This window comes from Pongo abelii, chromosome 5, assembly GCF_028885655.2.
Source record: "Pongo abelii isolate AG06213 chromosome 5, NHGRI_mPonAbe1-v2.0_pri, whole genome shotgun sequence".
Classification (NCBI taxonomy): Eukaryota; Metazoa; Chordata; class Mammalia; order Primates; family Hominidae; genus Pongo; species Pongo abelii.
Window position 1 is genome coordinate 6,882,501 of NC_071990.2, and position 14,446 is coordinate 6,896,946.

Consider the following 14,446-nt stretch of genomic DNA (forward strand, 5'->3'; position numbering starts at 1 on the left):
CACAGGGAAGGAATATGTCTACCTTTCAAGGGTAACTTGGCAGAGGTTCTCACAGCAATGCCTCACACCCAGTGTTGGCAGCAGTCAGTATTCTCCTGGAACAATCTGGCAATGTGATCAATGTAATTCAGCTATTGTTTTTAAGAACAAAGCTCTCCTGGAAATTTTCTGAGCTACTTAATTGCTATTACTAGATTTTTTTTTTTCCTAGCATGGATTCTGTTGTTTGTAACTAAAAGACCCTGACTGATACAGGAGCCAAAAGATTGACAACTCTGTGTGTGTGTCTGTGTGTGTGTCTGTGTGTGTGTCTGTGTGTGTGTGCCCTCACGTTCAAATTAATGAGTCTCCAAAATGCTATTGATTTCTCCAAATGCATTTTAAAAACCTAGGTTGAATGACAAGAACTTATTTAACTTGATTGATGTTTGCCTCGGAAAGCCTTGAGGAAGATAAACAGAAGCTTGGCTGTCCTGGAACTCTGTGTATTTCACAACTGTTGGAGTGCATGTACAGTAACCTTTGATTTTATATAAGCCTGACAAGAGAGTGAGCATGACAAGCCTTTCTCAGAAAATTCTTAAAGAATCATTTGTTCTCAGCTGGGCATGGTGGCTCACGCCTGTAATCCCAACACTTTGGGAGGCCAAGGTTGGGGGGATTGCTTGAGGCCAGGAGTTCAAGACAAGCTTGGGCAACATAGTGAGACCCCATCTCTAGAAAAAAAGTTAAAAACTTAGCCGGTCACGGTGCTTCATGCCTGCAGTCCCAGCTACCTGGGAGGCTGAGGTGGAAGGATCACTTGAACTCAGGAGTTAGAGGCTGCAGTGACCTATGATCAAACCACTGCACTCCCACCTGGGTGATAGGGCAAGACTCTGTCTCAAAAAAATGAATTTATTTATTATTATTATTATTTAATTAGAAAAAAATAGAGATGGGATCTCGCCATCTTGCCCATGCTGGTCTTGGACTCCTGGGCTCAAGGGATCCTCCCCCTCGGCCTCCCAAAGTGCTGGGATTATAGGCATGGGCCACCATGCCCAGCCAAAAAAAATTTTTAATTAAAAAAAAGAATTGTTTGTTCTGGAAGCAATTAAGTCTAAAAGCCCACTCAATGTTACTGTTGATTCCATATTTACATGTCTTTTCTGTACCACACTTTCTGGTAGTCTCTTCAGGTTATTTTGCATCTATATTGTGGTAAACTGTAACAGTGTTCCAAAATATTCACTGCCTCTGCCAGGAGATAATTCTATTTTCTCTTCCCAGTCCTGTCAGGCTTGGCCATGTGACTTGCTTTGGCCCACGAAAGGTGAGGAGAAGTAACGCAGGTCACCCTGGGCTCTAACAGCCAGTGTGAGCTCTGCCAAGCTCTCTCTCTCCTCGGCTTCTCCCTGGTGTTCCAGATACGACCTTTCAGTCAGCATGAGTCCCAAGGGAAGATGACTTGGAGCGGAGCCTCAGCGCATCCACAATGGTCGTAGGGCATCAATATATGAGGGATAACGTGGTGAGACACTGAGATGTGGAACCCCGTGCAACCTACCCTATCCTGCCTAATACGGTATTCATTGCTTGTGATTGATAATAGCTACTATTTCATCAGCACTGTTTGTAAATCAAGCACTTGTGTTCTTACAACATTATTATGAAGTAGATATTCATTTCTCCACTTTACAGGTGAAGAAACAAGACCTGTAGAGATTAAGGAACTTTAGACCTGATTTTAACCAGCTTTGAGACCTGGGCCTGAGTCTGTCTAAGGCTGAGGCTCTTGCCTCATGTTGGAAAACCAGCTACATTGGAAAACCTCCTGCATATCCTCCACAGCATTTGTGATCTCTTCCCTGAGCTCACAGAAGCACCCAGCAAATGCTTACAAATGACTAACTGAAGGGCAATGACTTGAGCACAGCTGCTGAATATGTGAATGAAGAAATGACTGCAGCCGGTTCCTGACTTGCAACAGCTCCACTTACGATTTTTTTTACTTTACAATGGTGCAAAAGCAGTCGGTATTCTCTACACATCTCAGCATATGGGAATATGTCTGATATCCCCATTCTAAATTGAAAATACCATAAGTCAAAAGGTTCAATATTTTCGCCGGCCACACTGGCTCACGCCTGTAACCCCAGCACTTTGGGAGGCTGAGGCAGGTCACTTGAGCTCAGGAGTTTAAGACCAGTCTGGACAACATAGTGAAACGCTGTCTCTACAAAAAAATATAAAACTTAGCCAGGTGTGGTGGTGCATGCCTATAGTGCCAGCTACTCAGGAGGCTGAGGTGGGAGTATCACTTGAGCCTGGGAGGTGGAGGCTGCAGTGAGCCAAGATCATGCCACTGCACTCCAGCCTGGGCAACAGAGCCAGACCCTGTCTCAGAAAACAACAAAACAAAGGTACAATATTTTCAACTTAGGATGAGCTTATCCAGACATAACCTCATCGTAAATAGAAGAGCGTCTGTATTTGTTGAATACTAATTGAAAACTGCATTAGGTAAAACTGTCTAGAATCTCTCATGTAATGCAAAAAAGATACAGACCATATCTTCAAAAACTAGATAATAAGGAAGTGAAATGGACCAAATATAATATTTAGAAGTAGTGTTGGAAGAAGGCCACACATTGGCCAGAGGACTAGACCAGGAATCCAGGGCCTGCATTCTAGTTCCTCCTACAGCTGTGTGCTGTTGGTAATCATTTTAACCTCTCTGAGCCTGTTCCATCACACAAAAAGATACTAATAAAACCAGTTCTAGGTGTCAAATGAAATAATATATGTGCTATGTTATGAATGTGTTTCCCAAAATTCATATGTGGGAAACTGAATCCCCAATGCAACAGTGTTGGGAGGTGGGGCCTCTGAAGAGATCTTCAGGTCACAAGGGCTCTTTCCTCATGAATGAATTAGTGCCCTTTCAAAATGGGCTTTCAGTAGTGGGTTCATTCCTTCCTGCTTTTCTGCTATGTGAGGACATAGGTCCCTCTCCTCCAGAGGACACAGCAAGTGCCATCTTGGCAGCAGAAAGCAGCCCTTGCCAGTTGCTGGAGCCTTGATCTTGGACTTCCCAGCCTCCAGAACTGTGAGAAATAAATGTCTCTTCTTTATAAATTACTGAGTCTCAGGCATTCTGTTATAGCCGCACAAAATGGACTACAACAACATGTAAGTCACTTTAAATTCTACAGTGGGTTGAAATGTCCCAGCATGGGGCCTGTCTGAACACGAAAGTAGGTAAGTTCAGAAGAGGACTAGAAAGCTGCTTCATCCAAGGGCTATAACCATTTGTGGCGGGGCACTTGGAGAACGTAGACTTTTTGAGTTATTGAAGTGTCTCTTTTATAGAATATATAATGCATATTGATTTTTTTATTTTATTGAAACTTCTTGATTTAAGAAGCATGCCACAAATTGCTATAAAGTTATAAAAGAGTAAGAAATTACTAAATTGGAGGCATCTCCTGTACAATCTAAAATTCAGGACCCCTTGTGAGAGGTCACTTGCTCCCTGTCGCCATGGAGAGGCACGGAATCTGTGTGTAAACATAAAATCTCTATGCATACATGTGTACACTTGCAATTAAGCCAAAGAATCTGCAGAGTATGTTTAAACCAGTGTATACACACCTCTCAGTCATCTTCACCCCAAAACGCTTTACAATGGAAATGGACTTTGTGCTCTGGGTTACTGAATTCTAGTGTTGGAAATATCCTCAAGCAAGTGGAAAAGGAACTCGCACTTACTGAGTGCCCTCTGCATGTCACAGACTTTACATAGGTTATCTCTAATGCTTATAGCAACCCTTCCAGATCTGAAGTTTAAGAGGCTTATATAACCTGCTCAAGGTCACACAGTTAGCAGGTGACAAAAGATAGATAACAAAAGCTATTGAAATCCTAGTTTATCTGACCCCAAAGCCTAGGTGCTTCCTACTCGACCAGGGGGTTGGCAAATTACAGCCCATGGGCTAAGTCCTGCCCACCACCTTTGTTTTTGTACTACCTGTGAGTCAAAAATGTTCTTTACATTTTTAAACAGTTGAGAAAAAAAGAAGAAGAATTTGTGGTGCATTAAAACAATATGAAATTCAGATTTCAGTGTCCACAGGTAAGGTTTTGTTGGAATGAGGCCCTGTCTATTTATTTACCTATCGTGTGTGGCTACTCTTGCACAACAATGACAGAGCTGATTGGCTGCAACAAAAACCATGTGGCTGGCAAAGTCTAAAGTGTTTACTTCCCTGGACCTTTTAATTTTTTTTTTAAAGTAGAAATGGGATCTCACTATATTACCCAGGCTGGCCCCAAACCCCTGGTCTCAAGTGATCCTCTTGCCTCGGCCCCCTAAAGTACTGGGATTACAGGTGTGAGCCACTGCACCTGGCCTGCTTCCCTGGACCTTTACAGAAAAAGTGTGCTTCCTCCTGCTCTAGAGCTTATAGCCCTGTAGGTGATCCTTTTACGGATGAGAAAACAGAAGTCCACAGAGATTTAATAACCATGTCCCAAGTTAAACAATATTGGGAGAGATGTAGGCCTGACAGATGAGAAATCCTAAATCGTAAATGTGCTGAGTTTCAAAGAAGATCATAGATGGGTCAGCAAACCTGGCTGACTGCGATGGAGAGAGTGAGTGAGTGGAGTGGAGCAGAGCAGCCCAGAAGCTGCAGAGGTCATAGCAGAAATTTGGGCTCTGGTGGAGAACGACGCAACCAATTTGGGAATCTGAAATGACAAAGAGACAGAATATCCTGCCAGGAAGACACTGTCATCTGCAGCATGGAGGCCGGATTAAAGGAGAGCGCTCAAGACTCGCTTGCCAGGGCAGAGTAAATCACTCTCAGAACTTGATCTTTCACTCAGTGAAACAAATAAAAGAAAATGGTAATAAGCAAAAATCGTGGTACTGTTGCAATTAATTTGTTCATAACATATTAAGAGAACGTTTATAAAATATGATTGTTTTTGTAAAAGAAATTGCGTATGTGTTTGTGTGTGTGTATCCATAGGAAAAAGCAAAGATAGATTTACATCAGCTTTCCAATGGTAGCTACTTCTACAAAGAGAGAGAAAAGAGAGGAGGGAAGCTCTCGTGTTCTATTTTATACACAATTATATCATTTGAATTTTTATCTTGAGAACATAATATTTGCAAAAACTTAAAAAAAAATAAGTGATCTGTTATCTGTAAAATAAACAGACTGTAAAAGATTGTTCAGTGTCAGTGTGGAAGTCACTAGGAGGTAGCCCCCAAAAGCCATTAGGCTGGTAAAAATCTAAGCAAAGCCTGTAAACCAGTTCATTGCAAGATCTGTAAACTAATTAGCTGTATGATGCCAATACCAATTTCCTGGGTTTGATCAGCATATAATATTACATAAGATGCCACCACTGCGGAAGCTGAGTGATGAGTGCATGGGACCTCTTAATACTATTTTTGCAACCTTTTGCTATTTAGAAGTTTAAAATTGAAAGTTTAAAATTTAAAAAGAGCCGAGCATGGTGGCTCACGTGTGTAATCCCAGCACTTTGGGAGGCTGAGATGGGCAGATCACTTGATGTCAGGAGATCGAGATCAGCCTGGCCAACACGGCAAAACCCCATCTCTACTAAAAATACAAAAATTAGTCAGGCATGGTGGTGTGTGCCTGTAATCCCAGCTACTAGGGAGCCTGATACATGAGAATCACTTGAACCTGGGACACAGAGGTTGCAGTGAGCCAAGATCGTGCCACTGCACTCCAGCCTGGGCAACAGAGACTCTGTTTCAAAAAGAAAAAGAAAATTTTAAAAGAGACTGAGCATAGTGGCTCATGCTTGTAATCCCAGCACCTTGTGAGGCTCAGGTGGAAGGATCACTTAAGCCTAGGAGGTCGAGGCTACATTGAGCCCTGATCTCGCCATGGCATCTTAGCCTGGGTGACAGAGTATAACCCATCTCAAAAAGAAAAAAAAAGAAAGAAAGGAAAAAAAGAACATTTCAAAAGAAAACTACTAGGTGGAACTACGTGAAGTTGTAATATTGGACTGTTTTTGACCCACAAATATGGCAATTTCGTATAGTTAACTACATAGTTAATCTAGGGAAAGGTGTAGCTGAATTAATTGTATTTGAACCTGTCTGAAAGAGCTTTGGCAACAGATGGAGGCCGTCTACATGGGGTATGGCAGCTTCAATTCAGCAAGCCTCCTGAGGACTTCATGGTTTCAAGGGGCAGCTGTGGTCATGGGGTTCCAGCTCCCTCTATTCTGACTCCCTCCTCACTAAGCAGCACTGGTGCTGGGAACACAGGTTCCCCAGTCCCTGGGAAGATATGTAGCTCTTGACATGCAGGCTGACGATCCTTCCCTGAAAAGTTTTGTTAGCAAAAGACGCACAGCTGGAACAGTTCTGGGTGAGTGGACAACATTATGCTTCAGGTCCTAGAAAGCTGAGGATAACCCTTAAGTGTGTGGTGGTCACAAGCCAGCACCACCCCTCGGGGTAGCCAGGCTCTGTCTGACATGGCTTCTGAGTGGTCAGCACTGACCAAAGACACAAACAGAGGGTGGACCTCAAAAGACCCAAAGGAGAAGTAGGATGCCTCAGCAGCTGCTCCGCAGAAGCAGCCACCCTGGTGCTATGGCAGCCTTTGACAGGGCTTCCAAATGTGCGGAATACTTAGGCCGAAGGAAAAGAGCACATTCTGGCCAGGCGTGGTGGCTCACGCCTGTAATCCCAGAACTTTGGGAGGCCGAGGTGGGCAGATCACCTGAGGTCAGGAGTTTGAGACCAGCCTGGCCAACATGGAGAAACCCCATCTCTACTAAAAATACAAAAATTAGGTAGGCGTGGTGGCACATGCCTGTAATCCCAGCTATTTGGGAGGCTGAGGCAGGAGAATCGCTTGAACCCAGGAGGTGGAGGTTGGGGTGAGCTGAGATCGTGCCATTGCACTCCAGCCTGGGAAACAAGAGAGAAACTCTGTGAAAAAAGAAAGAAAGGAAGGAAGGAAGGAAAGAAGGAAGGGAGGGAGGGAGGGAGGGAAAGGAGCACATTCTCTGTTAGGCAGAGTTTGACACAAATTTCCCAGGCCATAGAAACTCTGGGACTGGACTGAGGAATAAATGACCCTAGGTTATTCTCCTCAACAGCAGAACACCAATAAAATCGCTGAGAAAATTTGTCAAATACATTGTTTCAGAAAGAGTATTTGCATTTTCAGTGTCAAAAAAAAAGAAACTAAACTAAAACCAAACTTAATTTTAAGTCTTAAAATTAAATGGGGTATTTGTTTTTTCCTTAACTTCTTTTGCCTGTTACCAGTACTAGAAAGAAATATTTTAGAAAGATGTTAAATATTTGGGTGAGAGAATAGCTGAAGAAAACAATACCATGGGCAACCACTGAAGTGCTTGTCGGAGAAGAGCATGGAATAAGAGTGCATTACTCTGCTAGTGCATTGCAAATTTCAGACTGCATTACAAATTCATAGATTGGGGGGCTTAAACAACAGAAATTTATCAACTGAAAGTTCTAGAGACTGGAAGTCCAAAATAAAGGTGTTGGCAGAGTTGCTTTTGCTAAAAGGAAAACTTCAGACACATTAAATTTAGCAGAGTTTACTTGACCAAAGAATGATTCATGAATAGGGCAGCCCTCTGAAAAAGAAGAGGTTCAGAGAACCCCACCTAGCCTTATAAACAGAGAGCTTTTATAGGCCAAAGACGGGGAGGCAAAGTAGACAAATCACCTGATTGGCTATAACTAGGCATTTGCCTTATGGGATATGACTGGTGTCCTTATAAAAAGGGAAATTTGGACACAGAACACACACAGGGAGACTGCATGGTGTGATTTGTTGGCTGCTTATGACTGGCTGAAACCTATTTGTTACAAAAATGTACTATTAAGTTAGGTTGCGGCTTGTTGTGTGGGAACTCTTAGAGATAGCCTCAGGCCAACAGCTTCCTGCTTATTGAATTCAACACTTCTTTTCAAAGGCTGTGGGGGAGAACCTGTTCCATCACTTTTTCTCAGCTTCTGGTGGTTTGCCAGCAATCTTTGGTGTCCTATGACTTGTGGAAGCATCCTCTCAATCTCTGCGTTTATCTTTTTATTTTATTTATTTTTATTTTTATTATTTTTATTTTTAGAGACGGGGTCTCACCATGTTGCCCAGGCTGGTCTTGAACTCCTAGGCTCAGGCAATCCTCCCACCTCAGCCTCCCAAAGTGCTGGGATTACAGGTATGTGCCACCACACCCAGCCTTTTTTTTTTTTTTTTTTTTTTTTTTTTTGAGACAGAGTCTCAACTCTGTCTCGCAGGCTGGAGTGCAGTGATGCTATCATAGCTCAATGAAGCCTTGACCTCCCAGGCTTAAGCCATCCTTCCACCTCAGCCTCCCAAGTGGCTGGGACTACAAGTGCATGTCACTATGCCCAGCTGATTTTTTTTTGTTTTGTTTTTTTGGTAGAGACAGCGTTTTGCCATGGTGCCCAGGCCAGACTCCAACTCCTGTGCTCAAGATCATCTTCCCACACCTCAGCCTCCCAAAGTGTTGGGATCACAGGCGTGAGCCACTGCTCTTGGCCTTTGCCTTCATCTTTACATGGCATTCTCCCTGTGTGTGTTCTGTGTCCAAATTTCCCTTTTTATAAGGCCACCAGTCATATCCCATTAGGCACTTACTCTACTCGAGTGTGACCTCATTTTAACTAATTACACCTGCAGTGACCCTATTTCCAAGGTCACCTTCTGAGGTACTGGAGGTTAGGACTTCCAGGTAGGAAGTTGGGGGCACAAAAACAAGGGGCAATGGTCATCATTCACACTGAAGCCTCTCAAACTCCTTCTCTTCTATTCACTCTTTTCGTGGTTGTGACAACCAGTGACACCTCTTTCATTACGTAGGAAATGCATTACAAGAAGACTCTGAAGCAACAGAATAGCTGCCAAAGGGGTGTAAAAAAATCTGACGGAGAATCACTGAAATGGTATCAGGTCAAAATCTGATGGAGAATCACTGAAATGAAATGATATCAGGTCAAAATCTGATGGAGAATCACTGAAATGAAATGATATCAGGTCAAAATCTGATGGAGAATCCCTGAAATGAAATGACATTGGCCATAGGAGGTGTCCTGGCCTGGGCATCAGAACACGTGGGCAGTAGTCCCGGCTCTGACTCTACTCCACCGGAGAAATCTGAGCACATCACTGTGCTTGCTGAGCTGCAGTACCCTGCCCCGTAAGATGGAAGGGCTAGACAACCCCCACTTCACAAATGAGCCAGCCGCGGCTCACAGAGGATAAGTGACCAAATCCACTCGCTGGCTGAGTTGGAACCAGGACAAGAGCCCAGGTAGATCTCTTTTGGCCTGTTGCTTTCTCCACTGTACCTACATCTCTCTCAGATTCCAAGTCCAATCTCCTGAGCCCTGAGAGTCTAAGCCAGGCCTTTTCAAGGCTAACTACAGGCTTAACATACAACCTTCCCTCAAAACCTCTGACCCACCTCAAGATCGGTAAGTCACCCCATAATCTTTTTAAAAGGCCTGGTGGCTGGACAGCCTATAATTTCCTTGACTAGCATCACCCAGCCCCACAGAGCTCAGAACTGCTCTGGGCGGGACAATTCCTGGTATTGAGTAGACTCTGGGTTTGCTGGTCTCGGTAGACGGTTTTCCACGGCCAGCGCTCACAGAGGGCTGTTCTGGAGGCCCATGCCGAAGCCAAGTTTGGATAGCATTACAAGTGTGCATAACGTCAGGCCCAGCACACCAAAGTTTGGTTACTCCCACTCCTGTACCCCGCAAGGATTTCCACACATCTGAAAATGGAAAAAGCACTAAAACCTTAACCATTTTCCTTTCCTTCAACGTTCTGCCATGTCCCACACTCACAAATAGCATAAGAAGCCCTTTTTCTTCCTCCCTGTGAGAACAGTCTGAAAATGGTGAACACAGATTGCTGGTTAGCATTAGCCACAGGGAGGGAAAATGTAAGATATTAATGTCGCTTTTTCATATGGCAGTGTGAGCCTTTGTGGATAATAATAAACCCTTATTTGCAGGGTCAAACACCACAATATGTACATATCCCTAAAGAGTGTTTGCAAAATAGGCAATAACGGCTAGAAATAGACTGTCTCGGAATGGCTAATAAACAATAAGCCTCTTGCCTTTAAAATTAACAACAACAAAAAGAAGCATATTGTGTGTAGTCTACACTGGGCAGAGTGGGGTGCAGCGGAATGTGTTCACGACTCAGTTCTGTCCTCACCGTTACTTCTGGCACAGCGGGAAGGCATGGTCCTATAAAACAGCGACAAGAGCAAAACCCGCAAACACTGCCTGGAGAGGCAATGCCGGAGAAATTCAGAATTTTACATCTGGAAAGAACTTTTGTGTCCCTTGAACTCCAGTTTGCCTGGTCCTCAGTGTGCAGTGACTTATCCGAGGTTACACAAGGTAAAGCAGGAAATGCCCACGGGAATCTTCCAGTCTGAGAAGTTACGGTTTGGGGGTTTGCTATAGAATATGCTGGGCTTGAATCCAGGAGCCCTGCGTTTCTCCCTAGCTCTGCTGCTATGTGAGCTCGAATACATCCCTAAACCTCATGGGACATTACGTTCCTCTGCAAATAGAAGTGGAAACACCTATTCATGGTGTTGCTGTATGAGACAACGTGGGTAACAGAACTTGACAAATGTAAAATGGCATTAAATGAAATACATCAAGCAATAATATGAGTAAGAAATGCTATATTTTTGAGTGATATTGTTACAATGATTATAAAATCTCAGAAAGCCAGTTGCTATCCAAGTTGATAAATACCTCCATCTTTGCAGCGTGAAATAATTGCTTCTGGAGTAATAATAATATCAGATATGTATTTAGACCTTTCCTGGTTACCAAGTGCCTTTAATACAACTTTCTGCATTGATTCTCACTGAGGAAACCAGAGCAGAACCAGACTCAAAGCAGCCCACAACATCCTCAAGGTCACCAGGTTAAAGAATGGCAGGGCTGGACTTCCAATGCTCAGTGAGGTGCTCCATCAACAAAACCATATTGCCTCTGGAAAGAAACTGCCCAGTCTGCGCAAACTGGTATCTCAAAGTGGTTGCCCATTGTTGATAAAGGCTCATCCGGACCCAGGACCATTGCTGGGCTGGTTTGCAACCTCACCTGGAGAGTCCCGGAGCGTGGGGCTGAGCGCCGAGACTATAAAGCAGCCTTCTCCCATGAGGCACAGCCCTCCCACAGTCACTGGAACGGGAGATGTTGCTCAAGGCAGCAGGAAATGAGGCTCAGCACAGCCTCGTGATGTCCCTGATCTCAGATCCTCCTTCCCGCTGTCGACACCTCTTGTAAATCAGTGCAATGATATAAACCCCCGAGCCCTTTCCAGTCCCTGATCCCAAATCCAGATAAGACCTGCACATAGAAGCAATAAGTCTCTCTTGGATGAAAGAAATATTCAGAGTACCAAATCTCATACAGAAAACGAAATCGGCCGGGTGCAGCAGCTCACACCTGTAATCCCAGCAACTCGGGAGGCTGAGGCAAGAGGGCAGCTTGAGATCAGGAGTTCAAGATCAGCCTGGGCAACATAGCAAGATCCCCATCACTTCAAAAAAAAAAAAGTAAAATAAGTATTCAGTATTTTGTGTGTTACCAAGAGTTTGCACATGTGAAACTATTCAGCTAAATGCATAAATTCAGCTTTTTATTGGCATATTTTCTCACTGTAAAGAGAATCACAAACACAAAGGAAGCCTCTGTGCTCCTCAGTTCCTAGGGCTAAAATTTCAGAGTTATTTCTGGAAGCCCTTTTGGCATTCTCCATCAAGTACTCTTAAGTTATCCATATCCATTGGCCCAGTGATTCTCTTTTATTTACTTATTTGTTTATTTTGGATTCGGGGGTACATATGCAGGTTTATTACATGGATATATTACCTGCTGCTGAGGTTTGGGCTTCTAATAATCCTGTCGCCCAAGTAGTGAACATACTCCCAGATAGATGGTCTTTCAACCCGTGCCCACCTCCATCACTCCCTCCCACAGTTATTCCCTTTATAAGAATCATGATCAGAAATTCAGATGAAGATATTCGTCACTTACAATTGTGAAGAGTCAGCCATGAAGCTCAGTGTTCGCCACAAGATGTTAACAGCGACTGCCTCCAGCAATGAGGTTATGACACAGCTGTATTTTTCTCTTTTTCTTTACATGTTTCTGTAATTTCCAAAATTATCTATAATGAGAAACAACCCAAATATACATTGACAGATGAAGGGATAAACAAAATGTGTAGATGCGCACAATAAAATACCCTTCAGCCTGTAAAAGGAAGGCAATCGGGTCACACGCTGCAACATGGATGAACCTGGATGATGTTATGCTCAGTGAAATAAGCCAGGCACAAAAAGACACATACTGTCTGATTCCACTTGTATGAGGTTCCTAGAGTGGTCAAACTCATAGAGACAGAAAGTAGAATGGTGATTGCCAGGGCCTGGAGGAGGGGGAGTGGAGAGCTGCTGTTTAATGGGGATGGAGTTTCAGTTTGGGGAGATGAAAAAGTTCTAGAGACAGATGGTGGTACTGGCTGCACAACAATGTGAGCATGGAATGTGCTTACTGCCACTGAACTGCACACTTAAAAATGGTCAAAATGGCAAATATTATGTATATTTTACCAAAATAAAAAAATGGTTAAGGAAAATTATTTGTAAATATGTATTTTACTGTGCTAGGAAAAAAAAAAAAAGTTGCATTAAGAGAAAATTAGGCCGGGCGCGGTGACTCACACCTGTAATCCCAGCACTTTGGGAGGCCAAGGTGGGCGGATCACCTGAGGTCAGGAGTCCGAGACTAGTCTGGCCAACATGGCGAACCCTCATCTCTACTAAAAAAAATACAAAAATTAGCCGGGTCTGGTGGCGTATGCCCGTTATCCCAGCTACTTGGGAGGCTGAGGCAGGAGAATCACTTGAACCCAGGAGGTGGAGGTTTCAATGAGCTAAAATTGTGCCACTGCACTCCAGCCTGGGAGAAGAGTAAGACTCCATCTCAAAAAAAAAAAAAAAAAAAACAGAGAAAATTAGATAACCATGCTGGCTTTGTCTAGATGCTTTCTCTTCCAGCTCCCACCAGCCCTGCCTTGATGCTGTGTTCCTATCTGTGCAGCAACATGATGAGTGTTCCAAGGCCATGCCAAACAGTGACCTCTGGACTCATCTCAGATGCATGCAGAGACTCTTATTTAGAAAGAAAGAATGAAGTCTTATTATTTCCTTTGAATAAGTTCCTTTACATTTTATACTAAGTGTTTTTTTTAAAAGGAAATTCCAAATCTAAATTCAGTGCTTGAGGGGTGCAAATATGCTTGCTTAGATCTTTTTTTCATAATCACAAGAATGAGAAATTGAGGAGAGCATTACATTACCTACACATTTGGTAACTGATGGTCACATCTGTTACATTTAAGTGAGTAGCAATACTTGGCAAATATGTCATGCACCTTCCTGTTTAAGGATATACAATTTTTAAAAATGATCTGGGCCAGGCACTATGGCTCATGCCTATAATCCCAGCACTTTGGGAGGCTTAGGCAGGAGGATCACTTGAAGCCAGGAGTTTGAGACCAGCCTGGGCAACACAGACCACCAAGTCTACAAAAAATTAAAAATAAAAAAATTTTCCGGGTGTGATGGTACGTGCCTGAGGTCCCAGCTACTTGGGAGGCTGAGGTAGGAGGATTGCTTGAGCCTAGGAGTTCAATGCTACACAAGAGCTATGATCATGCCACTGCACTCCAGCCTAGGAAACACAGTGAAACCCTGTCTTGACCAGGCATAGTGGCTCAAACCTGTAATCTTAACACTTTGGGAGGCTGAGGCAGGAGGATGGCTTGGAGCCCAGGATTTTGAGGCCAACCTAGGCAACACAGCAAGACCGTTTTTGCAAAAAAAATAAAAAATAAAAAAATTAGTCAGGCATGGTGGCATAGGCCTGTGATCCCAGCTTCTTGGGAGGCTGAAGTGGGAGGACCACTTGAGCCCAGAGGTTGAGGCTGAAATGAGTCATGATTGCACCACTGCACTCCAGCCTTGGCAACAGAGTGAGACCTTGTCTCAAAAGAAAAGAAAGAAAAAGAAAAAGAAACCCTATCTCTCAAAAAAAAATAAAAAGTAGCCAGGTATGGTGGCTCACGCCTGAAATCCCAGCACTTTGGGAGGCTGAGGCAGGAGGATCACTTGAGGTCAGGAGTTCGAGACCAGCCTGGCCAATATGGTGAAATCCTGTGTCTACTAAAAATACAAAAATTTGCTGAGTGTGGTGGCATGTGCCTGTAATCCCAGCTACTCAGGAGGTTGAGGCAGGAGAATCACTTGAACCCAGGAGGCAGAGGTTGCAGTGAGCGGAAATTAGGCCATTGCACTC

General features: G+C 43.7%; 1 long non-coding RNA gene across 1 annotated transcript in view; it reads left to right on the forward strand.

The window, feature by feature from the left end:
• LOC129059869 (uncharacterized) overlaps positions 1–4,902 on the forward strand; it is a 5,332-nt gene extending 430 nt beyond the window's left edge. Inside the window, exons 2-3 of the long non-coding RNA XR_008525958.2 lie at positions 1,410–1,567; positions 1,684–4,902. This is a non-coding gene — a long non-coding RNA (uncharacterized LOC129059869). The remainder of the gene's footprint in view (positions 1–1,409; positions 1,568–1,683) is intronic.
• The last annotated feature ends 9,544 nt before the right edge of the window (positions 4,903–14,446 follow it).